We start from the raw sequence: 27,249 nt of genomic DNA on the forward strand, positions 1-27,249 counted from the left end.
AGAGATGCATGCATTAGAATCAATATGAACATATTAAATTAGAGAGAGAAAACAGAATGAAAACTCCCTACTTTGTGCCTGGCAGTGTTCTAAGCTTAGAAAGGATAAGAATATCAATTATTATTAATAATGATATCAATTGCATATGAATGTATGTATATGTTAGGCTGTGTACTAATGCTATTGGCATTAATAACAATGTTGTTATTGTTAATGATACTCTTGTTACCAGTAACTTTTTCAATGATTATGATAATGGCTAACATTTACTCCCCTATGTTTAGGTACTTTTCTATTTGTTTTCTTTACAAATATGATCCTCATTAATTTCTATGACAGTCTTATAAGTTATAGTCTATCAGTTCCATTTTGCAATTGTGGAAGTCGAAGTACAAGGAGGTTGGGTAACTGCTCGAAGTCAAACACGCTAGTAAATAATATAGCCAAATCTAGCCTGTAGTTATTGATACCTTTTATTTGCTCTGTACAATTTATTTTTTCCTTACAAAATAATTTGTTTTCCATGAGTAAGCATCAAAAAAATCACCTTTTAAAGTGATATAGATTTTCATCTTCTTTTAATTTTTTTTTTTTTTTATATTTGAAAGGCAGAGCTGGGGGAGGGAGAGAGACAGAAAGAACTTCTCTCTGCTGATTCACTCTCCAAATGGCCCCAACAGCCAAGGCTGGGCCAGACTGACGCCAGGAGCCAGGAACTCTATCTGGGTCTTCCACATGGGTGGCAGGGACCCAAGCACTTGAGCCATCATCTATGCCCCTCAGGGTGTTTATTAGCAGGAAACTGGATCAGAAGCAGGGGCAAAATGGAACCCAGGCCCTCTCTCATGAGATATGGGCATCCCAATTGGTGGCTTAACCCGCTGTGTCATAATGCTCACCCTTGCAGCTTCTTTTAAAGCATACGCTAGAATCTAACTATACCACATGTGCTTTCACACAGGATAATGTTCAGCTGAACTTAATGAGCTGCCCCTTTAGACAGAACATAGGCTCTCAATCAGACCTTAACGCCCATCCACCTTGCTTAACTCAATTATGTTCTCTGTTCTTTGTGGGAGCTACATGCCAGCATAAGACGCATCTACAATTCTTGGGTAATTTTGGATTAAGATAAATGGATAAAATAAATAATATAAGTTATAATTTATTTTTAATTTTCAAATTTATATGAGAGACTGAGAGCTAGAGCTCTCATCCACTGATTCACTCTCCAAATGCCCACAACAGCCAAGACCAGGCAAGGCCAAAGCCAGCAGCCAATAACTCAGACCAGGTCTCCCAAGGGGTGGCAGGCATCCAACTCCTTGAGGCATCACCGGCTGCCCTCCTGGATCTGTGTTGGCAGAAAGCTGAATTGAGAGTCAGAGCTAGGACTCAAACTCAGGTACTCTTATAATGGGACATGATCATCTTAAGCTCTAGGCTAAACACCTACCCCACAACTTATAATTTAATACTATACTCAAGGTTAAGGGCACATTTTAAAGGAATGTTGATGAACTAGGCATTTTTATAGCAAATGGTTTACACTGAAGAGTAGATACGACTGGAATCATAAAAATGGGGTTCCTCTACTTTATAAGAAATAGTACCCTAATAATAGTGCTCATTTTGTCTCAGACACTGTAATAAGTGCTTCATACATGTATATCCCTTTGAACCCTTTCAACATACCTATGAACTAGATTATCATTCACTTGTTTTCACAGTTGAGTAAAATGTGGCCCATGTCAATTTGGTGATTTCTTCAAGGACAGAGAGCTACTTAGTGATTCAAGAACCCCAGGCTTCTGATTTTTAGCTGAACATGCTTTAGAGGGTAGTTTCAGAAAGTACTGAAAGTCTGAACAGTTTCTCTATTCTCTGAGGAGAGTTTGTAGACTAAGGAGGTAATAGTGTTGCAGTGAACTTGGGAGTATGATTTGCCTTAGGTATTTCATCGTTGCCTTTAAATTTCTTTCAGGGAGCTGTTGAATAAAAGATGAGACAGATCAGTAGTGGTGAAAGAGATCCCTAAAGTTAATCAATACCACAGATTGTTCTGGATTAAAATTGATGTTATTGCCTTATGGAGAAGCTCCTAGGTTCAATGTGTATCCAGTCCCCTGTCTATTGTAAAGCTCAATCAATAACCTGCAGGCCAATGGAGACTTCACTTTTCACTGTGGCCAGTGCATGATCTATGCTTCCAGCCCTGAAGAAATCCAGTTTCCAAAAAGTGATTCAGTTAAACTTTTTTTCTTAAATGGCAATTCAGCTATTTATGAACTAGTTTACTGAGATAATCCCCTTAAGCTCTAGAAAGCAATTTATATAGAAAGAACATCAACAACATTCTTGGCTCACAGAGGTAAAAAAAAAATAGCCTTCTTAAATTTAATCTGTGTTAATTAAATATACTAAGCTCTCCATTAGCTTGTGTTCTTAAAATAGTGGATTGATAGCATTACCTGGTTAACTGTGTATAGAGCAGAAACTCCCCTGCTAAAGAATCACAATAAATGTCTAAACTCAGGACAGTCTATGCTGAATCCTTAGCATATTGGGTTAAGGAGTGGATTTTTGGGATCCTTATCAAATATTGGGGGCAGAAGGATTTCTAGGACAGAAGAGCAGGTGCAGCCTTCTGAAGAGCTCTGGTCACTGACAGCAGTGAAGAAGGACACAAAGCGAGTTAATGGCAGAGCAGAGGGAAGATGTGAGTCTCCAGCTCCTAAGCAGTGTTCTCCTATCTGCACCAGCCGGCCTTGAGAGCTTTTGGAAAATGTTCATTTCTTTTAAATGCGATATGGCTCCATCAGCTGTGAGGTGTATAGCAAATAACATAATAAAATACCACAATTTGTGGATTTTTAAAATAGAAATAAAGCAGAGTCCATGTTATCCTGTATATGAGTCAAGGTCTCGGTAGGAAAGAGCAAATTCAAAAGAAGTTATTGATGTGACTGTGTGACTATTCACAAAAATATAGGCATTCTCCCTGAGCACAAAATAGAGTGGGAAAAGGTGAAGAGTTGGTCTGCAGGACCAAACAGAATACCCAGTGCATCCCTTAACAACGTTAGGTCAATTGCAGCAACAGACAAACCACAAATGTCAGGGATTTGATGCAATAATTACCTTATGTGGGTCCCTGAAGGAAATAGATGCCTCTGGTCCATGCATTCATCCAGGGACACATGCTCCTTCCATTAGCTTTCTACCAATGACCCAAGGCAGAGGTCAGCAAGCATTTCTGTAGAGGGCCAGTCTTGGTCATAACTACTAATTTCTTCTGTTACTGAGCATGAAAGCAGCTACTGACAAGCAATGAATATGGCTGTATTCCTACAAAATTCTGTTTACAAAAATAAGTGGCAGTTGGATTTGGCCTATAGGCCATAGTTTGCAACCCCGGCCTAAGGCTCCATAATCTTCCATGTAATCCTTTGCATCTGAGGGCAGATAGGAGCTGAGAGTGAGGATTGCTTGAGAAGTTTTTACGGATTCCACCTGGAAGTGGAGCACATGAACTCTACTCATCTCTCACTGGTCACATTTCGGTCACAGCACTGCACCTAACCTCGTGTGAGAGCGGTGAAGAACTTCCTGACTCACAGAAACTATAAGAGAAAATAAACCTATCCCACAGAGCATGACAATATGACAAATACTAGTGTACCAAGCAACTCAGGGGACATGATCAATTCATGAAAGAAAGTGGGCGGGGTGGGGGCAGAATCCAGTTATCCAGTTTCCATTATTAGCAAAACAAAGTATGGTGACTAAGTCTCTTCTGAACTCTCATGATACCCTGAGCGTACGTACCTCCAGCTCTGAACAAATACTATGACATTTTAAGATTCTATGTTTAAAACCTGACTAAAATGAGCTATCTCCAAAGACTAACTAGAGTTCCTGGTACATAATTGATACTCATTAAAGCTTACTGAAGGGAACTGAACAGAGGAGTCATCAAATTATGGGAACTGGGGTACAGAGACAGGGCCAAATCAGCAACGACTGACATTTAAGTGTCATTAGCCATAGAGTAGAAGTTGAGTTAGAGCTCTTTAAGTGCTTCCCCCTAACTGTTACTTAGATTTATCCTAGGGACTGAATCATAGTTGAGGCTACAGGTGGGAGGCAATGGTTCTGGAAGTGAGGACCGCAAATGCTGGAAATGAGGTAGGGGACTTACTCATATTTTAATATACATGAAGTAAATGTAATGTTGGAATATCTAATGGCACCTGTTCCATACCAGAATACAAAGGAGAAGGTTAAAAGCAAGTGGTTGGTAGCATTTGCCAAGATTCTCAGACATCGTGTTAAGTTTCTAAACTCTCATTGATTCTGATGCTAAAATCTCTCTCCCTCAGGCAGCCCCAAACAAAAAAATCTTTTAGGATAATGCTACTGTCTTTCATCTTCCAGTAGGATTAGTACAGATTCTTGAGACCAGCGATTTGAGGCTCTTGAAACGGTAAGGAGAAGCATGCCAGCCATTGGAGATGAGCAGTATTCACCAAAGAGGTTGATTATCACACAAACCCACACTCACCAATGTCCTTCATCAAATATGAATTTTGTTTTTTTAAAAAACTCTCAATTCCTGAAAAAAAACACCACCCTAATGACTGAAAATCTACCATCCAAATCACTCAAGTCTTAACCCCTAGAGATCCTTTTCCCCTTCAACCTAGTTGAATGAAGAAGGTACTTTCCTGGAGATGGCGATTAGATTTGAAAGCCTGGAGCCTTCCCCCTTGATTACTTAAAATGATGCTCAGTCCTTGAGCTAACTTAGATGGATGGTAATGGTTTCCAGGGGCAAGACAACTCTGAAAATATAACTCCATTGCACTTTCTTTCCCATTTACTTACTTAACACTTTGGCAATACCTTTGTCAATTTTATTAAAGAGGTTGCTTTTAAAAATGAATCAGAACACTGTCTCCTAATTTCAAATAGCTGAATGAAAGTCTGCCAAGTGCTGCTAACAACAATCCTTCTGCGTCATGGCTGGTCAACCCTTACTCCCACCCTTATAGCAAGTGTGAAGTCTAATCAGTGTAATGAATGAAGTGGTTATTAACATTTTGAAAAAAGCACTTCCATGAATTATATACTGGTAGATTCTAGCTCTTTTTCTTAGTGAGACTGCTAATCCAGGGACTTCGTGATTAAAAAGGCAGAAGGTTGTTTACCAAATGGATAAATGAGAGGAATGTTTACCAAAGAAGTCACTCACCCCTGGGAACCTTCTTCATGAATTGAAAATAGAATTTGATTTATACCCCTTTTAAAATTACCTTTGTAGACGAAAATGTCAAGCACACCTGGGCAATTCATTTCAGGGACCATTCTCTTAGTCTTTTACAAGCGTTAACAATCCGTGGAACTTCCATCCCACATCTATGTACTTTGGACAGCTTTAGGGCCCCACAAGTCACTTAGCTTGACTGTCTTAGTTTCCCCATTGTTCAAGCGGGATAATAATACTTTCCTAACTTCAAGAGATGCTTTCAGAATTAAATGATAAGAGAGCTGCTTTGAAGAGGAATCTCTGTGTTCCATGGTCCCTTTTGGTTCAACTTTGGCTCAACTGCTACAGCAGTTAAACAGACATATAATGTTGTAAATATGCCATGTTTGGTTTTCATGTAAGTGTACTCTCTTGAAAATAAAATTTGCTTAAACTATTTTCCCACTTCTCTGCCCTTGTTTTGTGTGAGACTTAGGGTTAATTAGCACCAGCAAGCTCTTATCTGAGCCTTTCCTAAGGACTAATTAACTAGTGTATACTTTGTCAAATTCTAATAAGAACTGATAGGGGGTCTCTTTTGCCCTGTTTTATATTTTTCCCTTGGGGAAGAATATATATATTTTTAACAAACATTTGTTTTTCTTTTTTGTCCAAGGAGATGATATTTGTTAACCAGTGTTTACTAAGCACCTTTAAAGCCTCTGGAGGAAACAAGGCAATCTAAAAGAAAAGTTTATAAAGGAGCTGATGGATCTGAGGAGGTTACGCTAGTTATAACAATCTGTAAGCCACAAACATGAGGCTTATGTGTGAAGAGAGTCAGTGTTTGAAGTGGATTAGGGTGACAAGCTTGACTGATGTAGAGGCCCCGCTTTGGATAGTAATGAACAAAATTAAGAGTGGAGGATGGACTGGGGGTAGGGAGACGTAATGAGCTTAATCAGGAAAGGAGCACTTGATCGGGAGTGAGGGTGAGGAAGCAGAGGGGCTAGAGTAACAAGCGTGGTGCACCAGGCTTCCGGAGAACTGGGTTTGGCCAAGACACAGACTTCGCCCTTCTGCAACTCCTTGACCTTTGGCTCGCCTTTTCTCTCCAAACTTCCCATGGCCCCTCCATAGTGGGACAAGGTAAGGGACTTCCCACCCGGGCATTCTAGGATTTGAAAACTTCCAGTAGACAAGTGAGTTCTAAATTTTAAATGCAGTCAGCCTCTCAAGTTCTCAAGGGGTCTCAGGGCCGAAGAGAGAGATTACAGGTAAGAGGATTGAAACTTTCGAAGGCCCCTCCATTAAGGCCCAGAACCAGAACGAGCAGAAGCCTTCTGGCGAAAAAAAAAAATATGAGAGAGAAAATTGTGCAACAAATGTGTTCGATAGATCCCTGGAAATGTGGTATTGTGTAGTGGAAAGAACAGAATCTTTGCACTTGACTTTGAGTCCTCATTTACCCTCTTAGTTGTGGTTTCAGGCAAGCTCCTTAACCTCTCTGAGCTGGAATTTTGATAAACTGGAATAATAATACTTCCTATTTAATAGGGTTGTTTTTGAAGATTCAGCGGGTTAATGTGAGCCAAGCGTGTTGCTCCTCACCAGGCTTGCAATAAACACGAAGTGGTGACCATTTATAGCTCCCAATTACTAGAGCCCTGGTTTATCCTGACTGTTCTGCTAGACAGGTTAGCTTACACAAAGGGGCCTCTTCAGCTCCTTTCTAAAGAATGAGCGTTTATCGTCTTGAAATTGAAGGCTTCCCTGTCAGTTTGCAGGACGGCCACCTCCCCCCAACACTGGGAGACTTCCTCAGAACAGGTTTTGAGGCATCTCTGCTTTTTTTCAAATTTGTCCGCATCTGGGTCTGCCAAGTCAATGGTGACAGAGAGAGTTAGACTGTATCCTTGCCTTGGGTGTATCTGATTGAATTCCTATTGATGGAGAGTTTTCCCAGAACACTAAGGAAGCCATTTCCCACAGGCAGACAGCCTGACCACCCTTCCCCTCATTCACAGGGGCTTACTGGAGGCCTCTGCTGGGGAAAGATCTCAGCTCCCTTACTCAGATACATTAGGCAAAGATCTGTTTGGTGATTAGTTTTGATTAGATAGGAGTTCAGCACAAAAGGGGCTTGTGCATTTATTGTAGTTACTGAGATTAAGCGAGCCAGGTACTGCTGTGGGAAGCTGCCCCATTGAAAAGAGGGGCTCTTCTTTGATGTTGAGAGGCCTTGCTTTCCCCAATGAGAAAAGTGACTATTAGTTTCCTTGATTTTGCAAAGGACTTGAAAAGCACTTTAACCAAGTCTTTGGCTTTGATAATGCTTGTTGGAGGGTGGGCGTTTAAGTCTGTGCAGGGGAAGCAAAGCAGAGATTTCATTTTTTTAAAAACATGTTTCCCATGACCTCAGCAGCAGCTCAACTGACTTTTTTTTTTTTTTACTGATTTTCTTCTTTCCCCCTTTCCCATCTTTTACTTACACTTAGTCACACACTCTTCTTCCTTACCTCCCATACTCCTCTTTTTTCCCAAGTACTGCCTCTGTCGTGATCTCCATTCTCCTACCCCATGTCTCTCTGTACACTCACACATTTTATTTATTTTCTTGTCCATACAACCTCTTGCACTGCACACACTCCTTGCGCTTGTGCTCTTTCCCCCTAACATCTAATTATTGTATGATTGGAAAACGAAGAGCGTTACAGACCATCCTAAAGAATGTGGATTTGCCTCTGAGTACAGTACCGTGCTGAATATCAGAATAGAAGTGTGTTTGATATTGAAATAGCCACTTACGGAAATCCTGAAGACACACAACGAGAAAGTCGTAAAGCATGAAAACTGCAGAAGTATTTCACTTTGCCTTCTCCCTTCCTTGTGCACTACTCCGTAGTGAAGCTGGATAATGTCAGCCCGCGCACTGACAGTAAAGATAAGCCTAAGCTACGTGGAGCTGCTCTCTTCTAGCTCCCACCCCATTCTTAGCCTTCATCTTCTCTCCTGTTTCTTTTTCTAAAAAAGTGTTTAAAATTTTTTATTTATTTCTTTGAGAGGTAGATTTACAAATGGGGGGGATCTTCCATCTGTTGGTTCACTCCCCAAATGACCTCAACGGCCGGAGCTGCACTGATCAGAAGCCAGGAGCCAGGAACCTCTTCCAGGTCTCCCACACGGGTACAGGGGCCCAAGGACTTGGGCCACCTTCTACTGCTTTCCCAGGCCACAGCAGAGAGCTGGATTGGAAGTGGAGCAGCCGGGACTTGAACTGGTGTCCATATGGGATGCCAGTGCCGCAAGGGGAGGCTTAGCTTACTATGCCACAGTGCTGGTCCCTTCTCTCTTGTTTCTTAATGTGTAGAATATATTCAGCACTGGTGCCAATGGGCAACAGTTAAACCAAACCCTGGTCTTCCCTACCCCTTTCCCTGCTTTATTTTTCTACGTAACACTAGTCAGTATCCGCCATACTTTTTATTTCATTAGTTTCTTGATTGTGTCCATGCATGCCATTCTGCTATGCACACATCCATGCATATGCACAAAGACAATGTAGGCTCCACAGAGGAAGAGGTGGTAGATTTTTAAAATGTTTATTTATGTATGTATTTGAGGGACAGAGAGCCCTCCCATCTGCTGTTTCACTACCCAAATGCCTAAAAAGGCTGGGACTGGGCCAGGGCCATAGCTGGCAGCCAGGAACTCAATGCAGGTTTCCCATGTAGGTGGTAGGTACCCAGTTACCGGAGCCATCACTGCTGCCTCCCTGGATTTGCATTTGCAGGAATCTGAAGTTAGGAGCAGAGCAGAGTATTGAACCCAGGCATTCCAATATGGGATGTAGGCATTTAACCACTAGGCCAAATGCCCGCCCACCCCAGGGATTTTGGAAATTTTGATCACTGCTTTACCACTAGCACTTGGAATTGTACCTGATATTCAGTAGTCGCTCAATAAATTTTTGTTGAATAAATTAAGTAGTTTCTGTCTGTCTGTCTTCTCCAAGGCATTTGATTAGCTATGTACTCAGATCCCCTTGTGCTCATTGATCCCAAAGAAGAAGCTGAACCAGACAACCCATCTATCTCATTCTTGGTAATGATGGGACTTATATTAAGGTGAAAAAAAATGTGTATCCCAACACCGAGGGCAGAAACAAAAACCCAGAGCTATTAAGGCAGCTAAATGTACATTACTATCAAAGGAAGGTTTTTGTTATCTAGATGTTGAGATCAGTGGAGAAAGTGAAGCAATCTTTTCCTAGAACTGTATGATTTGGGAGAGAGTTGGGAGGTAGGAAACAATGGTACAAAAACCTAAAAAAGGATGTGGGCATTTGATACAACAGTTAAGTTGTCACTTGGGATGCTGGCATCCCATGCTTGAAATGCCTCGATTGGTTTCCGGCTGCTCCATTTCTGATCTAGGTTCCTGCTGGTGCACACACTGGGAGTCAGCAAATGATGGCTCAAGAGCCTGGTTCCCTGCTCCCCATGTGGGAAGCATGGATGGGGTTCCAGGCTCCTGACTTTGGCCTGACCCAGCCCTGGCTGTTGTGGGAGTTTAGGGAGTAGAACAGTAGATGGAGGATCTCTTTCTGTATGTCTCTCTAAATCTCTCCTTTCTCTCATTTTTCTCTCTCTCTGTATCTCCCCTCTCCTTTTAAAGTAAAAGGAAAATAAATAGTAATTTTTTAAAAAGATTTTATTTATTTGACAGGTAGAGAGAGTTACAGAGAGAGGGAGGGAAACAGAAAAAAAATCTTCCATTTGGTAGTTCACTCCCCAAATGGCTGCAATGGCCGATGCTGGGCTGATCTGAAGCCAGGAGCCAGGAGCTTCTTCGGGGTTTCCCAAGTGGGTACAGGACCCCAAGGACTTTGGGCCATCCTCCACTGCTTTCCCAGGCCACAGCAGAGAGCTGGATTGGAAGAGGAGCAGCCGGGACTAGAACCAGTGCCCATATGAGATGCTGGCACCACAAGCAGAATTTAGCTCACTACGCTACAGTGTCGGCCCCAGCAAAATAAATAAATAAATAAGTAAAGAAAATTCAGAAAGGAAGGAAGGAAGAAGGAAATTTCCCAAGAACATCTCTAGGTTGAAATATTGAGAAGGTATTTAGTGCACCAATTCTCAAACTATACAATCTCTTTGGCAGTTAAAAAGTTGGCTGTTGCCAAGTGTTAGCAAGAGTGTGGGAAATGGTTGCTCTCATACTCAGTTGGTGAAAATGGAAATTGATGTAGCCTTTTTCTTGGGCAGGTTAGCAACACACATCAACATTTAAATCCACAGACTCTGATATATCAGTTCCACTTCCTGGAGACTGTCCCACAAACATCACATTTCATTGATTGTAAGATACACATCTATTTTATAGATATGCATTTTTATACACGTTTTAATATCCCTATAATTGGGAAGCATTTTTATTCAATGAAATGTGATCCCTTCTCATATTCCCAAGGAGTTACTATATGAGTTTTTATTGCAGTGTCACTTGTAACAGTAAGACTGAGAAAGGCCTAAATGTCTGTAGTTACAAGACTGGTTAATTCAGTTACATTCATCCAAAATAATATCCTATGCAGCTACTTAAAAGAATGAGGTTGAACTCTATGTGATTATTTGAAATCATGCCTGATATATATAATTAAGTGGAAAAATTAAAGCGTCAAACAATATGTTTTGAAGAACTTAAAAATGTTTTAATAAGACACAGTATAGGCCAGCGCCGTGGCTCAATAGGCTAATCCTCCACCTTGCGGCGCCGGCACACCAGGTTCTAGTCCCGGTCGGGGTGCCGGATTCTGTCCCAGTTGCCCCTCTTCCAGGCCAGCTCTCTGCTGTGGCCCGGGAGTGCAGTGGAGGATGGCCCAAGTGCTTGGGCCCTGCACCCCATGGGAGACCAGGATAAGCACCTGGCTCCTGCCTTCGGATCAGCGCGGTGCGCCAGCCGCAATGCGCCGGCCGCCGTGGCCGTTGGAGGGTGAACCAACGGCAAAGGAAGACCTTTCTCTCTGTCTCTCTCTGTCTCTCACTGTCTACTCTGCCTGTCAAAAAAAAAAAAGAATTAGCAATTCTTCCCCACCTTCACTTAAATAATAGAACACAATGGGAGCTTACTACTCACACATTATAAAAAAAAAAGACACAGTATATACATAAGTTCTGGCATATATGTACAAGTACAGATTATACAAGAAAATGTTATTAAAGATTTCTGGGGTGAGGATTGGATAGTGAGAGACATTTAATTTTCACTTTGTTTTTGTACAGTTGGAATTTTCCTACCATGTTCATATATTGCTTTGTTTTTTTAAAGGCCAAGAGGGGATTTTAAGAGATGAATTATTGTTCTTTTTTTCTTTTTTATACTTTTCTGTATTAAAAGCACACAATAGATGCTATTTTAAGAAAGGAAATCAATAAGACAGCCCCTGTCTCACTAGAGTTCATCGTGAGAGTGATAAACCAGAAAACAGATGTTTTACTAGATCCAAGAATAGAGGTTTGAACAAAGTGCTGGGGGCCTCAGGAAAGTATCACAGAAGAGGTGACACTGGAGCTGAGGCCTGGAAAGGCAGGAGATTGGTGGGCAGCATTCTAGGAAGAATGGACAGCCCATGCGAACACATAGCATGGAAGGCCATCGCTTGGTCAGCGGGTACTGAGAGGCTCACTGAGGTCACATGGCGAGTCATAGCACAGGTGAGTGCACACTACGTGCTCTGGGCTAGGAGCTTTCACTTCTTCACCTCTAATCCTCAGAAAGATGTTCAGGAAATGTCTGGCCTCAAGAACAGCATTAATGGTGGAAACAGCCCAGAGTTGGGGTATAGAACAAATGGGGTTACAACCCAAGTAATTTAGTCTGTCTAATCCTTCCTAAAAAGCACTGTATTGCGGCCTTAGAGAAGCCACACTTGATGTGCTTGACATAAAGTGTGAACACAAAAACTGTAGCTGTGGGCAGGCTTAACGCTGATGCTTGGGAGTGCCTGGTTCAAATTCTGGCAATGGCTGCTCCTCACTTCTGATGCAGCTCCCTACTAGTGTGCCTGGGAAACACTAGGTGATGACACCAGTACTTGAGTTCCTGACATCCAGATAGAATTCCTGGCTCCTGGCTTTGGCCTGGCTCAGCTCCAGCTCTTGCAGGCATTTGGGGGAGTGAACCAGCAAATGGAAGATCTCTCTCTTCTCTGTCTCACCCTCTCTGTGTGCCACTATTAAAAAAACAGTAGCTACTATTAATACTCTCATCCTTACCATTCCTCGCCTCCCAACTCTAGGTGAGCGCTGCACATATGGTAGGTGAACCCCTGCTTCTAAATGATCAGTGTGAGAGTTGGGTAAGGTATACGGTAGGACATGATGTCACAGAGCTGTCATCTCCTATTTTGCCATCCCGCGTTTCATACCACAGGAGAAGTCTTCAGAATGTTCATGGAAATGGCATACTATAAAAACACTATGTGTGGATTTCAAAATATTTTGCCCCCAAATAACCTTATCTTTTTTTTTAAGATTGATTTATTTGAAAGTCAGAGTTACACATAAAAAGAAGCAGAGGCAGAGAGAGAGAGGGAGGTCTTCCATCTGCTGGTTCACTCCCCAGTTGGCCACAACAGCCAGAGCTGTGCCAATCCGAAGCCAGGAGCCAGGAGCTTCCTCTGGGTCTCCCACGAGAGTGCAGGGGCCCAAGGACTTGGGCCATCTTCCACTGCTTTCCCAGGCCATAGCAGAGAGCTGGATCAGAAATGGAGCAGCCAGGATTCAAACTGGCGCCCATATGGGATGCCGGCACCGCAGGCAGTGCCTTTACCCACTATGCCACAGTGCCAGCCCCAAACTTATCTTTTAATGTAATTTTCCATGAACATTTTCAAGTACCCTGGTAGAATCCAGAACATTTTCGCTATGAGAATCTAGTATACACTGAGTTTGAATTTTTGAGGAGGCAGAACTCCAGAAACTTGAACAAAACAAAGAGTCATATGTTTTCTTTACGAAGCTGAGCCCTTCCAAGACTTTCAGACTACAAGGATGACAGACTAAAAAATGAAACTTAAAATCAGCAATACAAGTCAAATGTGAGATAAGGCCCCTTACCATCAATAAACAAGGCAGGGTAGTTCTAACACCAGGATTGAAGTCGGCACACCCTGAAATACAGCTGCTGTGTAGTGTCATGGGAATTGAAGTTGAGAGCTGAAAGTCCCCACTTTCATTTATTAGCTGTGTGATCTTGAACAGTGTGCTTTTCCCCTCCCTGGGGAAATGGTCCCTCTCTGTTCTCACCTATTATGTATCTGAGTAGGATTAAGCTTGGATTGAAGTTGTTAGAGCCAGCAAACTGCAACTAGATCAGTCTGTCTGTCACCTGTTTTTGTAAATAGTTTTATTGGAACACAGCCTGCCTGTTGGTTTAAGTATTGTCTGGTTGCTTTCACACTACAACGTAAGCAGAGTCGAGTAGTTACAACAGAGACCTGTAAAGACTAAAGCAATTACTATTAGATCTTTCACAGAAAGTTTTTTAAACCTTGATTAATATGTAAGTTCCCTTCCACCTATGACATTCTGTGATATCTGTATTGCTAAAGGCTTCATGTGCGAGACCATTCACAATCATTACATTTGCCTCAAACATTTCATGAAATGTGTAAAGGGCCTAGTGGTTTCATCTATATGACTTCTGTTTTTTTTATAATGCAACAACATTTTTTGCAGCATTTGCTGTTTGCTAGCTACTGTGCTGGTTCTGGGGTGTGCTGGGGAGCAAAAGAAGATGTGATCCTAGCACTCACGGAGCCTACTGAAAGACACTGCTCTTTAACTGAACCTTAGCATAGCTTTCATTCTGGAAAGCAAAGCTAACAAATTATTTCATGGTAGGTTGAATGAATGACTGTATTTACATACATGCTCATGAGCTTGTTTATTCATTCCTTTATTAGTTTGTTCATTCATTCACCATATATTTATAAGATACCTGCTCTATGTTTAGCTGATAGGCTGGATTAGATGCTAAAATGTAGCAGTGGAAAAGACAGGCAAAGTTCCTCTCCTCATGTACCTTATATTATGTTAGGGGAGATACAAGCTGATAAAAAAAAAACACACAAATAAATATGTAATGATCAGTTATACCGAGCATTCTGAAGAAAAGGCACATGGTGATGTAACAGTATGTAGTAACAAAGGAACACAACCCAGACTGGGGAGATCAGGGAATATATTTTCAGGGAGACTTTCAGCTCAGATAGGAAAGATGACCAGGCCCAGTAATCTAGACAGTAATTACTGAGAACTGTTTCTTTTCTTGAGTAATGGAAATGGAGTTTGGGGGCCATGTACATCTGTATTTTTCAAACTCCAGATTGAAACTCATTCTTTTATTATCATCATCATCATCAATTATATGGATAGTGACCACAGTTTATTTTCCTTTTTTTAAAAAAATATTTATTTGAAAGGCAGAGAGAGAGAGAGAGAGAGAGAGAGAGAGAGATAATGAGATCTTCCATTCGCTGTGTCACTCCACAACAGCCAGGGCTAGAACAAGCCAAAGCCAAGAGCTCCTGCTGAGTCTCCCATGGGGGTGGCAGAGGCCCAGGGATTTGGGCCATATTCCTCTGCTTTTCTCAGGCACATTAGCAAGGAGCTGGATCAGAATTGGAGTAGCCGGAACTCAAACTGGCCTCCATATGGGATGTTGGCACTGCAGGCCATGGCTGCACACCACAGCATTGCTCCACCCCTCCAATGTTTCATTTTTTAAAAAATTTTATTTAAGTTAATACAAGTTTCATATATTGCATATATACAGATTTAGGAACATAGTGACACTCCCCCTACTCCCTCCCACCCACGCTCCAATGCTTCCTCCTCCACCCTCCTATATTTCCCCTCTTAATTTTTACAAAGATCTATTTTCAGTTTACTTAATGATTGTAAGTTAATGCTACACTAAGTAAAAAAGTTCAACAAATAATATGAAGAGAAATAGCACTGTTTCTCAACAGAAGAGAGAAGGGCTGTAAACAATCATTGAATCTCAAACTGTCTACTTAACTCTAATGCTTTACATTTCAGGTACTCTATTAGTCACCTTGGACCAGGGAAAACATATGATATCTGTCTTTTGGGGACTGGCTTATTTTACTAAGTATAATGGTTTCAAGTTGCATCCATCTTGTTGCAAAAGACAGGATTTCATTTTTTCAGCTGAGTAGTATTCCATAGTGTGTATATACCAAAATTTCTTTATCCAGTGAAGAGTTATGGACATCTGGGTTGATTCCATTTCTTAGCTATTGTGAATTGTGATGCAATGAACATGGGGATACGGATAACTCTTTCATGTGCTGATTTCTCTTGGATTGGATAAATTCCCAGAAGTGGGATGGCTGGGTCATATGGTAGGTCTATGTTCAGATTGCTGAGGCATCTCCATACTGTCTTCCACAATGGCTGCCTCAGTTTACATTCCCACCAACAGTGGACCAGGATACTTTTTACTCACATCTTTGCCAGCACTTGTCATTTGATGATTTCTGTATGAGAGCCATTCTAACTTGAGTGAGGTGAAACTCATTGTGGTTTTGATTTGCATTTCTCTGATGGCTAATGATCTTGAGCATTTTCTCAAGTGTCTGTTAGCCATTTGAATTTCCTCTCTTGAAAAATGTCTTTTCAATTCCTTTGCCCATTTCTTAACTAGATTGTTTTGTTGCTGTTGAGTTTCTTGAGCTATTTATAGATTCTGGATTTTATCCCTTTATCAGTTGCATAATTTGCAAATATTTTCTCCCATTCTGTCAGTTGCCTCTTCAGTCTGCTGAGTGTTTCTTTTGCAGCGCAGAAGCTTTCAGTTTGATGTAATCCCATTTGTCAATTTTGGCTTTTATTGCCTGTACTTCTGGGGTCTTTTCCAAGAAGTCTTTGCCTGTGCCTGTATCTTGCAGAGTTTCCCCAATGTTTTCTAATAATTTAATGGTATTGGATAGTGGATTTAGGTCTTTGATCCATTTTGAGTGGATTTTTGTGTAAGGTGTGAGGTGTGGGCCAAAATTTATTTTCTAATGCAATTAAACAGAATGGACAAGGTTGGGCTAAAATAGAATGAAACTTCACAGTTGTATTACTGAAAATAATTGTTTTGTGCAATTATGTGAAATGTATTTCTTACCGTGGCTCTCAGTCCAGAAAGTGACAGCCACTGATCCAAATGAACTGCCTTGGCTGTATAGGATTAGAATTTAGCAGGTAACAGATAGCTTCTCTGTTTCCTGCTTTGGAAGACACAGGGATGTGCTCTGTTGGTCTACCTTTACTTTCATGTTCTTTTCAGAGTAAGTGTAGGAGTGAGTGGGAGAGCAGCAGCCCTCCAGCACCTACTCTGATCTCAGTGTACAAAGTACTTAATACCCATTACACATACCATTTGATCTGCACAGAATCCTATACGATAGGCATAACTCATTATCTCATTTTCAGAAATTAGTCAAATTTGAAAGGATGATTTAGAACCTGCTAGGTTTCTATCACCTCTTTAATGATCCAAGTTCTGTAGACCTCTGAAGTCAATCTCATCTCGCTCTCCTAACGAAAAGTGTTTTCTAATACTGAGCTACTTTAATGCATTTGGACCCACTTAATTCTGGTGTGGAAAGCATTGTTTGCAACTGAAAGGAAGCATGAGGAAAATATTACTCCTTTAACTCTTCAGATCTGCAAAAAAATAAATTAAATAAATAAAAGAATCTCTAAAAAAGTGAGGTTTGGGTGGTATAATCCTCTAAGATCACAATCCACAATGACAAAGTGATCAGTTCTCTGGGGTAGGATATACAAACAAAAGATTCATGGAAGTGAAACTACAATAGTGAGGCCTCAGGGAGGAGGTTCTGATGCTCCCATTGAGGGATTCAAACTGGTCCCACTTAATTTTCCTGAACAAAATAGATTCACAGATGCCTCTTCACATTCTTACTCCAGTAATTTCATTCTTCTTTCACATACAATGAGAATGGAGGGGGACAAGGAGAAACCCCTTTGTGACTAAGTAGAAGGAAATTAATACTCTTTTGGGTCACAGAATTAGAATTCTAAAGGCAGATTTTCCTTAGCCAGATAATGAGCTGCAGTTAAAAAGAAGATTAGAATAATGTGAAGATAATTTCACAAGTGCCCCTTTGTAGGACCCTCTGGTTTAAAGTGGCAGTCTGCCATGTGATGTGATGAAAAATGACTTTGGAGTGGAAGTCATAAAAATTTGGCTTTGGTACTGCCTCTCATCCAACCTTGGGTAACCTTGGGAAAGTAACTTCACTTCTGTGAGCCTCAGTTTCCCCATCCCATAAAATGGAAATGGAAACAAAACACCTGACCTAACTCAGGGTTGTTGCATGAGTCAGATGACAGTAATGTGTAGGAATAATATGTTTTCTATTTAACAACTTAGAGTGTCAAGATGACACATTAGGTTATTAATAATTTCCAATAGAAAGTCAAAATTCCTCACAAGATATTTTTAGGGTAAAAAATTTTTAAATTATTTACTTGAGAGTGATAGACATATAGAGCACCCCACAACCCCCCACAATCCACCAGTTCACTTCCCAAATACTTGCAAAAGCTGGGGCCATGGGTGAAGGAGGCAAAGCCTGGAGCCAGGTATTCATTCCAGGTCTCAACTTGAACCATCACTGCCATCTGCCAAGGCCTGCGTGAGCAGGAAGCTGGAATCAGGAGCCAGTGGTAGGGACAAAAACCCAGGCACTCCAATGTGGGATGTGCGTGCTTTGACTGCTAGGCCAAACGGAGGCACACATCCAGATAGTTCGTGATGCAGCAAATAAGTTGTCCCCTCCCAAGCTCTATAGTGTTATCACCAATTATGCCCTTAAAAGACCCCTCTGCTCAATTTATGTGGGTTCCTTTACTCTCCTGAGAATTGAGCATTCTCTTTTCTGCTTCTGTTACTTTACTTTATACTGTCCCTCCTGCCTACGGTACCCTTTTTACCTAGTTCAAACAGCTAGGAAATACACCTAGTTGAAGAAGTGCCTTTGCCTTAAAGGCTTTCTATACTCTCACTACTCAAAATACGGTCCTCACCCCAGCAGCATGAGCATCACCGAGGGGTCTCTTAGGAGCGCGTATTTTCATGTCTGCCCTATTGAATCCGCTCCTGCATTTTAACAAATTCTCCAGGTGATTCTTTCACACGTTACAGTTTGAGAAGTGCTGTCTTACACAACTCCAGCCCACACTCCTCCCTTCTCCGAACTTCTAGAGCATTTACAGTGCTCTGTCTTATTATTGAATTACTTCCCTGTTGAACCATTCATTTCAATTTTGAGACTGTAGGCATGTGGGTAACAATTACACGTTTAATGATTTAGTGTTTAAGAATCTTTTTTAAACCTGCTTTCAATGCCATGCAGGTTTATTTTGGGTCTTTTATGTTTAAGCTCCTCTGGGGACAAAAACTGAGTAATATGTAATATCAGCCCTAAAGAGGCTCAGGGTCTTGCAAAGGCAGAAACTGCTTGCTTGCTTCCTTCCTTCCTTCCATGCATCCTTCAATATGTCCCAAACTTTGCTCCAGGTGTACTGCACTAGTGTTGGGCGTAGGAGGATAACCAACATAAAGCCTCTGCTTTTGAGTCTATTAGAAACACACACGACCATAAGCAAGTACCTTTAATAAAAAAGCATTAATTCCATGATAACATTGTCTTGGGAGTGCAGTCTAGTGATTAGCTTACTGAAGCAGGGAGGAAGAAAAGGCTGCAGAAAGAACTCAGAAGCTGAATATGAACACCCTGGTACACATGGGTCTCCCACACAGAGGGAATAGCATGAGCACACACTCACTAACTACTCGTTATGTTTAGGGAAGGGCAAGTCATCAGGTGTGGACTTGTGTGTGTGCTGGGGACAGAGGAGTATGGGTGGCTAGAGGTGAAACTCAAAATCCAGCTGGGAGTCACATTACAAAGGTCCTATAGAACATGTATCAAGCTAAGGAACTTAGGCTGGTATAGGCCCTTTCGTAGGACAGTGGGGAGTTCTTAGTGATTTTCAGATATGTTATCTCATAGCAGGTGCTCAATAAAATTTCCTTGAATTGATTGTGAAAGAAGGGAAAAGTGCCGCTTAAGGGTGTAGGCAAAATATCCTTTAATTTGCTCTGAATTCTCTAATCTTTTTTTTTTTTTTTTTTTTTTTTTTTTTTTTTTTTTTTTTTTTTTTTTTTTATTTTTTTTGACAGGCAGAGTGGACAGTGAGAGAGAGAGACAGAGAGAAAGGTCTTCCTTTGCCGTTCGTTCACCCTCCAATGGCCGCCGCGGCCGGCGCGCTGCGGCCGGCGCACCGCGCTGATCCGATGGCAGGAGCCAGGAGCCAGGTGCTTTTCCTGGTCTCCCATGGGGTGCAGGGCCCAAGCACTTGGGCCATCCTCCACTGCACTCCCTGGCCACAGCAGAGAGCTGGCCTGGAAGAGGGGCAACCGGGACAGAATCCGGCGCCCCGACCGGGACTAGAACCCGGTGTGCCGGCGCCGCTAGGCGGAGGATTAGCCTAGTGAGCCGCGGCGCCGGCTGAATTCTCTAATCTTGATTAGGATTGTTAAGTGGCTACTTTGATGCAGGCAGAAAATGTGCCTGGCCGAAGAGACCTCCCTATCAGAATGGCAAAGTCAACACACAACTTTAAAGACTCAGAACAAAGGAGTGAAAATAAAATGCAGGGTATTATGCCATCCAAACCCAGGCAGAATGTCTAATGTAAGCGAAACATACTTGAAGGGCCCCCTTCTAAGTAGCAGGTGTGCAGGAAAGTGAAGTACAAGTACATGTGCCCGGTATTGACGTAAGCTGGCAGCTGTGAAAATAAGACCTGTGCTTTGGAATCTGGAACCCAGCTTTCCAGCTTTCCTCTCCTCCTTACTAGTTGTGTGATTTGGGGCGAGTTATGCCTGGGTTTGGAGGCTGAACATACACACCTGCTACTTCATATTTCTATCACCTGCTTTCCTATTCAGGCCAGATCAGATCTTGTGCGCAACCTCCAGGGAAGCTATGGTGTTGCCCTCTTCAATGCCCACTAGCTTCCTTGCAGGGTCTTGCTCTACTGACTACACTCTTGAGGAACCTCTGGAGAGGTTTTTTTTTTTTTTTTTTTTTTTTTTTTTTTTTTTTTTTTTTTTTTTTTTTTGACAGGCAGAGTGGACAGTGAGAGAGAAAGACAGAGAAAGGTCTTCCTTTTGCCGTTGGTTCACCCTCCAATGGCCGCCGCGGCCGGCGCGCTGCAACCAGCGCACCGCGCCGATCCGAAGGCAGGAGCTAGGTGCTTCTCCTGGTCCCCCGTGGGGTGCAGGGCCCAAGCACTTGGACCATCCTCCACTGCACTCCCGGGCCACAGCAGAGAGCTGGCCTGGAAGAGGGGCAACCGGGACAGAATCTGGCGCCCCGACCTGGACTAGAACCCGGTGTGCCGGTGCCGCAAGGCTGAGGATTAGCCTAGAGAGCCACGGCGCCGGCCAAGGAGAGGTTCTTGATTATCCCAGATGTAGAGATTGATGAGCCATTGTAGGATGCCACTTGCTTCATGGGGTCATGGCCTTTCAAGGATTAAAGGAAATGGGAGAAAGTATCATCAGTCCACCACACCCCTCTATGACTTTGCCTACCACAGAATAAGCTTGCTTTGTGTTTATGTCCTTCCCGTAGGGTACATGTTGCCTCCAGCCCACTCTCACCTTTGCTAGTGCAATTCTGTTCAGCTGGCCCCAGCTTTAAGTGGTTCACCCTTGACTTGAGCTACTGTAATTCTCACATTGTATACATAGAAATAAACATAGCATAGCCTCTAGACATAGCGTAGTCTCTAGACCTAGAGACTTAATTGTCCTGCATTCTTCCGCACTTGAGCTGAGATCATACATCAAAGTTTAAGGGGAGTTCTGGGCCATGTGGCTTAGCACACAGGGAAAGCAACTGAGTTGTGCCCCCAAAACAGTGGCTTAGCACATGAGAGTGCAGGTGAAGCAAGTGAGGCTGTTGAGACTGGAGAAAATGAGGCTTCTGGACAGGTTAGCTGGCTTTAAATATTTGAAGGGCTGTCTTGGGCAAAAGGGATTAACCTTTTTCTGCATTGCCACAGGACTAGAGCTAGGATCAATAGGCTGAAGCTACAGGAAATAAATTTCAGCTCGATATGAGGAAAAGCTGTCTAAGAGTGAATTCTCTTAAGGAGCAATAGGCCGCCTTGAAAGGGAAAGAGTTCCCAGCAACTGTGCTGCTTATTCAAACATAGGCTGAATGTTTTGTTTTGTTTTTTGAAAATAGTAAGGATGTTGCAGAGGATATTTCAACATTGGTTTGGGTACCTAGCTCTCTTGGCCCCTTTGCTGGGTGCTTGAATGCTTCCAAGAAACTCTGATGCTCCATGGAATCATCTGAAAACCACTGCACTATGGGTCCTTTACAGCCCAGCTTCTCCCTGTGATCAAGCATCAACATGTTACCACTTGTAAAGGCTCTACCTTCTTCGGACCTGCTCCTCTTTTTAAATATTTTTAAAATGTATTGTAAGAGGAGAGCTCTGTTTATTAAGTTGTATTGTTTGTGATTCCAAATGGGGTCTTCAGCCAAATGACTTTCATCCTCTCCCAAATGCAGGCAAACGAATTACTAGAGTTATACGTGTAGTACATTCTCTCTCTTTCCTCTCCCTCTCCCTCTTTTCTTTCCCCACCCCCCATCTCAAACACATACACACACCTAGGTTGATGCAACTGAGATCAAGAAATGTAGGGGGCTGGTGCTGTGGTGCAGTGGGTAAAGCCGATGCCTGCCGTGCTGGCATCCCATATGGGCACCGGTTCATGTCCTGGCTGCTCTGCTTCTGATCCAGCTCTCTGCTATGGCCTGGGAAAGCAGTGGAAGATGGCCTAAATCCTTGGGGCCTTGCACCCACGTGGAAACTCAGAGGAAGCCCCTGGCTCCTGGCTTCACATCGGCTCAGCTCTGGCCGTTGCAGCCATCTGGGGAGTGAACCAGCGGATGGAAGACTTCTCTCTCTGCCTCTGCCTCTCTGTAACTCTGCCTTTAAAAAACCTATCTAATTACTTATGCAAAATCATACAGCTACTTAAACTATATCCCAAATGGAACCCAAACAACTTAAGCTCTATCATGTATGGTGTGCCTTGAATTTCAGAAGAGACTAGAAACCCTTCTTATCCTCTAATATATTCACTAAACACTTAATGAATTTATTTAGAAGAGTATGTTGGTAAAATAAATCTATGGTTTCATGATGTAAAACAATATCTAATACTATTTAGGTCTTCTTTCATCTCCAATCAGTGAGTTTCACTAGCTTTGGAAGCTGCTGTGATCTTAATGCATGAGACGTAAGATGACTATGGGCATGCCTGCTGCTCCTGGGTGCTCTCTAGTAAAAAGATTCTGGGATCTTTATGCATGCTGTCCAGGTTTTATGACTTGGACGTTCCATCCAGCTTCCTTTAAAATCCCTTGGCTAAAATCGAATGCTGTCCCAGGAATGACTTAGTGCACTGGGCCCTGGGAGTGAGGGCTTCCTCTCTTGGATGGCTGAGTAGCTCCTTTAATCTATTTACCACAAGTGTTCATTGCTCTGGGGCTCTGGGATTCTTCAGGATGAAAGCCCTCTATAAATATTTGTTATTGTTATGATAAGCAATATGGCTTCCTGAGTGAGATAAATTTGTCTTCTGGCTTCTGCTTCTCATAGCTTCCCTCCCTATCCTTTTATTTCTCTCTCCAGATAATTTTTGTGTTAGAGAAACAATCTATTTGTGCAGTTAATTAAGCTGAGTGCAATGTGATAGGCGCTAGTGACTTTTCAGGTTGTGACTGCTAAGGGATAAAGGCCTTAGAGCTGGGGCTTCATGCCATAAATATATTATTTTAATCAATGGGGGGGGGGAATCCTTGAAAACAGAATTAAAAGTGATATCAGAAGAATAATTAAATACTGCACGGAGGGGTCATGGGGACTGGTTTCTACAAAATTAAAAATGGTAAATCAATGTTTGCAATATCCTATAGACTATCGTCATGATGGCTCTGGCTTTCTGCCCCCTGTGAGACGACACACTCTTTACCGGGCCCAGACTCATTTGCCAGACTCATCCTCCTCTCTCCATTGAATCATTTCCATTCTTCCTTGCTTGTAAGCACCCCCACCTTCTCACCCACCCCCCACCCACACACTTTTAAAGGAGCATGGGCTGGTCCTCCCAGAGTTCAAGTAACAACTGCTTCATGTAACTGCTCTGACTGTTCCAACCCCCAAAACATCGATCTCTCTGCTCGTCTTCTGAAATCCTACACTCCTGCCTGCATTTTCGTTTGGGGTGTCATAGTTTAGGACAATAAATTCTAGTAATTGTCTCATGTGAGTCATTCTTGTCTCCTAGATATTTGCAGTTTGTAAGCTCCTGAGAGATAGAGCCTAAGGCTGCCTTATATGATGTGCCCTTATGTTCCCAACAGCACTATCTACATAGTAGACGATGGATTAATTGATTGGTGATAAATTCACTCTGAGGAGAGTCATCTTTGAATAGAATGGAAAAGTTCACAGTTGGATACTGAGATGCATGAAAGGATGTGAGCAAATCAACAAATAAATTGAAAGAAAACTGGATAGATCTTTGCGGCTTGGGATTATTTAGTTGTTAGGTAAGAACATTTGATTCTGGCTACCACACAGACCAAAACATCTTGTTACCTCCAAATAAGATTGACACAGCTGTATGGTGTGCTTGGAAATACTTCTCTAAGTTAATGACTTTCGTCCAGCTGTGGGAGGTCCTCTAGCAGCTGCTCTGGATAGAGCAGTCTTGAATTACATCTGTTGACTCTACACAGCAACAGAGTGAGGACCTAGTAGGTACTTAATCCATTTTTCCAAGTATAGCTGATTTAATTAAAGCTCTGCTAAATAGTCTAAAGGCTAAGCAATTTGTTTAATTTTTACAAAGAAATGACTAAGGATAGATATAATAATGAATCTCCTGGTACAGGGAAAAGTGTTACATGGATGGTGTAGACAGTTACCCTCCATTATCTTGGAAGAGGGGATAATAAGAAAAATCCTGCAATTGCAGCTTGCCTGAGCTAGGTAAGAAGGCAGAATGGGATGGTCCTTTGACACAGAGGCCCCCTGAGACACCTGCGTTCACAATCAGAATGCCTGACATACATCCTGAGAGGCACAAGATGATGATGGCTCAACTACTTAGGTCCCTGTCTTTCATGTGGAGACCCAGATTGAATTTTGGGCTCTGGTCTTCAGCCAGAACCAACCCTATCCATTTGGCCATTTGAGAAATGAATCAGCAGATGGAAGAATCATTCTCTCTCTCTCTCTCTCTCTCTCTCTCTTTCTCTTTCTCTTTCTCTTTCTCTCTCATATATATATATATAAAATAAAAATAAATAAATAACTTAAATAACTTTTTAAAAGTATGGGGTTGGGGGCCGATGCTGTGGTGCAGTGGGTTAAAGCCTTGGCCTGAAGCGCCGGCATCCCATATGGGCGCCAATTCTAGTCCCGGCTGCTCCTCTTCTGATCCAGCTCTCTTCTATGGCCTGGGAAAGCAGTAGAAGATGGCCCAAGTCCTTGGGCCCCTGCACCCATGTGGGAGACCTGGAAGAAGCTCCTGGCTCCTGGCTTCGGACTGGCGCAGCTCTGGCCGTTGTGGCCATCTGGGGAATGAACCAGTGGATGAAAGACCTCTCTCTCTCTGTCTCTACCTCTCTCTGTAACTCTTTCAAATAAATAAAATAAATCTTTAAAAAGATAAAAAATAAAAATATGGGGTTGGTGTTGTGGCACAGTGGGTTAAGCCACAGCCTGAGACACTGCCATCCCATATGAGTACCACTTCAAGTCCCAGCTGCTCCACTTCCAATGCAGCTCCCTGATAATGCACCTGGGAAAGCAGTGGAAGACGGCCTAAGTGTTTTGGCCCCAGACACCCATGTGGGAGACCTGGATGGAGTTCTAGGCTCTTGGCTTCAGCCTGGCCCAACCTTGGTTGTTGGGGCCACTTGGGAAGTGAACCAGCAGATGGAAGATCTCTCTTTTTCTCTCTCTCTGTAAGTCTGTCTTTCAAATAAATAAATTAAAAAAAATAAAGTTCATGGCCTGATTTTAAACAGCAACAACAACAAAGGCAATATCAGTGGGATGGTTGTTTAAAAACAAGGACTTTTGTGTCAGATGTGGATTACAGTCCCTTGCTCTGATTACGTACCAGCTGTGTGACCTTGAGGAATTTACTTCATTCTCTGCTTCTCCGTTTATTACCTAATTCATGGAGTTTGTTTGAGTTTGAAATAATGCAGGAGACTTATACATTTTTAGGAGGTGAGGATACAGTCACTGAATATTGAGAGATTGACAATATAAGAAAGAATGGGAATAACTAATTGGCAAGGACTTAGAGATAATATCTTTAGAATGCTGTGGATCAGCCTGCTTCCAGAATGGTTTGGGATTCTGCTCTGTGTTAAACCATGTTGAAATTATTTCTCTCTAATGGGGATCCAATCCCTAGGTTTCCAAAGCAATTTTCAGTGTATGTTCTCTCCCTATACTGGATTTAGAAATGCCACCCTATGGAAAGGACTCCTGGCTGTCCATTTCAATCAATCGCTCTGTTTTCCCATACTTTATCTTATGCTCTGTTGCCAGCTCATAGAATTAAAAGAAAAGATTGTTGAAGAATGTCTTCTATTCTGTTATATCTCCAGCGTCTCAAGTAAAAAATAACATCCCGACTTATGTCATAACAAATTGAATAAGAAGATGAAAAAAGTTCTTACAAGCCATTATCCATTGAACTGAGGTCTCCTTAGATGTCTCAGGTAAAACAAGGGGGAACCATACTAGTTCTCAAAAGAATTCTCGCCCTCGCCCTCTCGCCCTCACCCTCTCGCCCTCGCCCTCACCCACCCCTCGCCCTCTCTCCTTCTCCCTCTCCCTCTCTCCCTCTCTCCCTCTCCCTCTCTCCCTCTCTCCCTCTCCCTCTCCCTCTCCCCGCCCCACTCTGCTTCTCCCTCTCCCTGTCCCCCTTTCCCCCCTCCCCCTCTCCCCCTCCCCTGAAACTGCTACAAAGGATTAGAGGTCAGTCTAGAGTGAGTAGAATGGATTTGTGTGGACAAAAAGTACTTAGAGTTCAAAACTCCATTTTCTTCTTAAAGTGAATGGAAAATTTTTTTTGCTCTTTGTTGGTATGAGAACAGTGAGTTAATGTTTGTAGGCATTTTGCACTTTTTCACATGAAACATGCTTCCACTGCTATTATTATTTGAATAAAAAAGTATTACAGATGACAAATTCCAAGGAAATAAAGAATGCTGATTACATCCCTGTACCAACTGTCTGTATTGATGACATGTTGCCCACTTCTTCACAGTTATCTCATTTAATCAGACCATTTTTCTTGGAGAGCTCTTTAGGTAAGTGCTAAAAACTTGGATTTATGATTTTTGCTTATGAGGAAGGCTAATACACTCTGGTATTTCCAGCATTTTTGATGACACTTCTGAATGTTATAGAAAAGTATAAGTGTGGGAACACTTATACTCTGTATAAGCGTATAACTCTGTAGATCAAAATTCTCTTTCAAATATCACTGAATATGAGGTGAGTTCTTTCACTGCTCAAACCCAGCTACTTCCTAGGAGCCCAGCCTTTTGGTTGGCCCCATACCTTCCTATCCTGATTCATAAAAGTCTTCTCAGTCTGTGATAGGGAAACTCCAATTCTTTTTTTTTAAGATTTTTATTTATTTATTTGGAAGACAAAGTTACAGGAAGGCAGAGGGAGAGGGGGAGAGAGGCGGAGAGAGAGAGAAGTCTTTCATCCACTGGTTCACTCTCCAATTGGCCGCAGTGGCCAGAGTTGTGCCCA

At 42.3% G+C, this 27,249-nt stretch overlaps 1 protein-coding gene across 2 annotated transcripts in view; it reads left to right on the top strand.

The window, feature by feature from the left end:
• Positions 1-27,249, top strand: part of COL4A6 (collagen type IV alpha 6 chain) — a 312,990-nt gene that overhangs the window by 62,799 nt on the left and 222,942 nt on the right. The window lies entirely within an intron of this gene.

This window comes from Oryctolagus cuniculus, chromosome X (genome assembly GCF_051225735.1).
Source record: "Oryctolagus cuniculus isolate XC-2025 breed Fujian yellow rabbit chromosome X, ASM5122573v1, whole genome shotgun sequence".
NCBI classification, from domain to species: Eukaryota; Metazoa; Chordata; class Mammalia; order Lagomorpha; family Leporidae; genus Oryctolagus; species Oryctolagus cuniculus.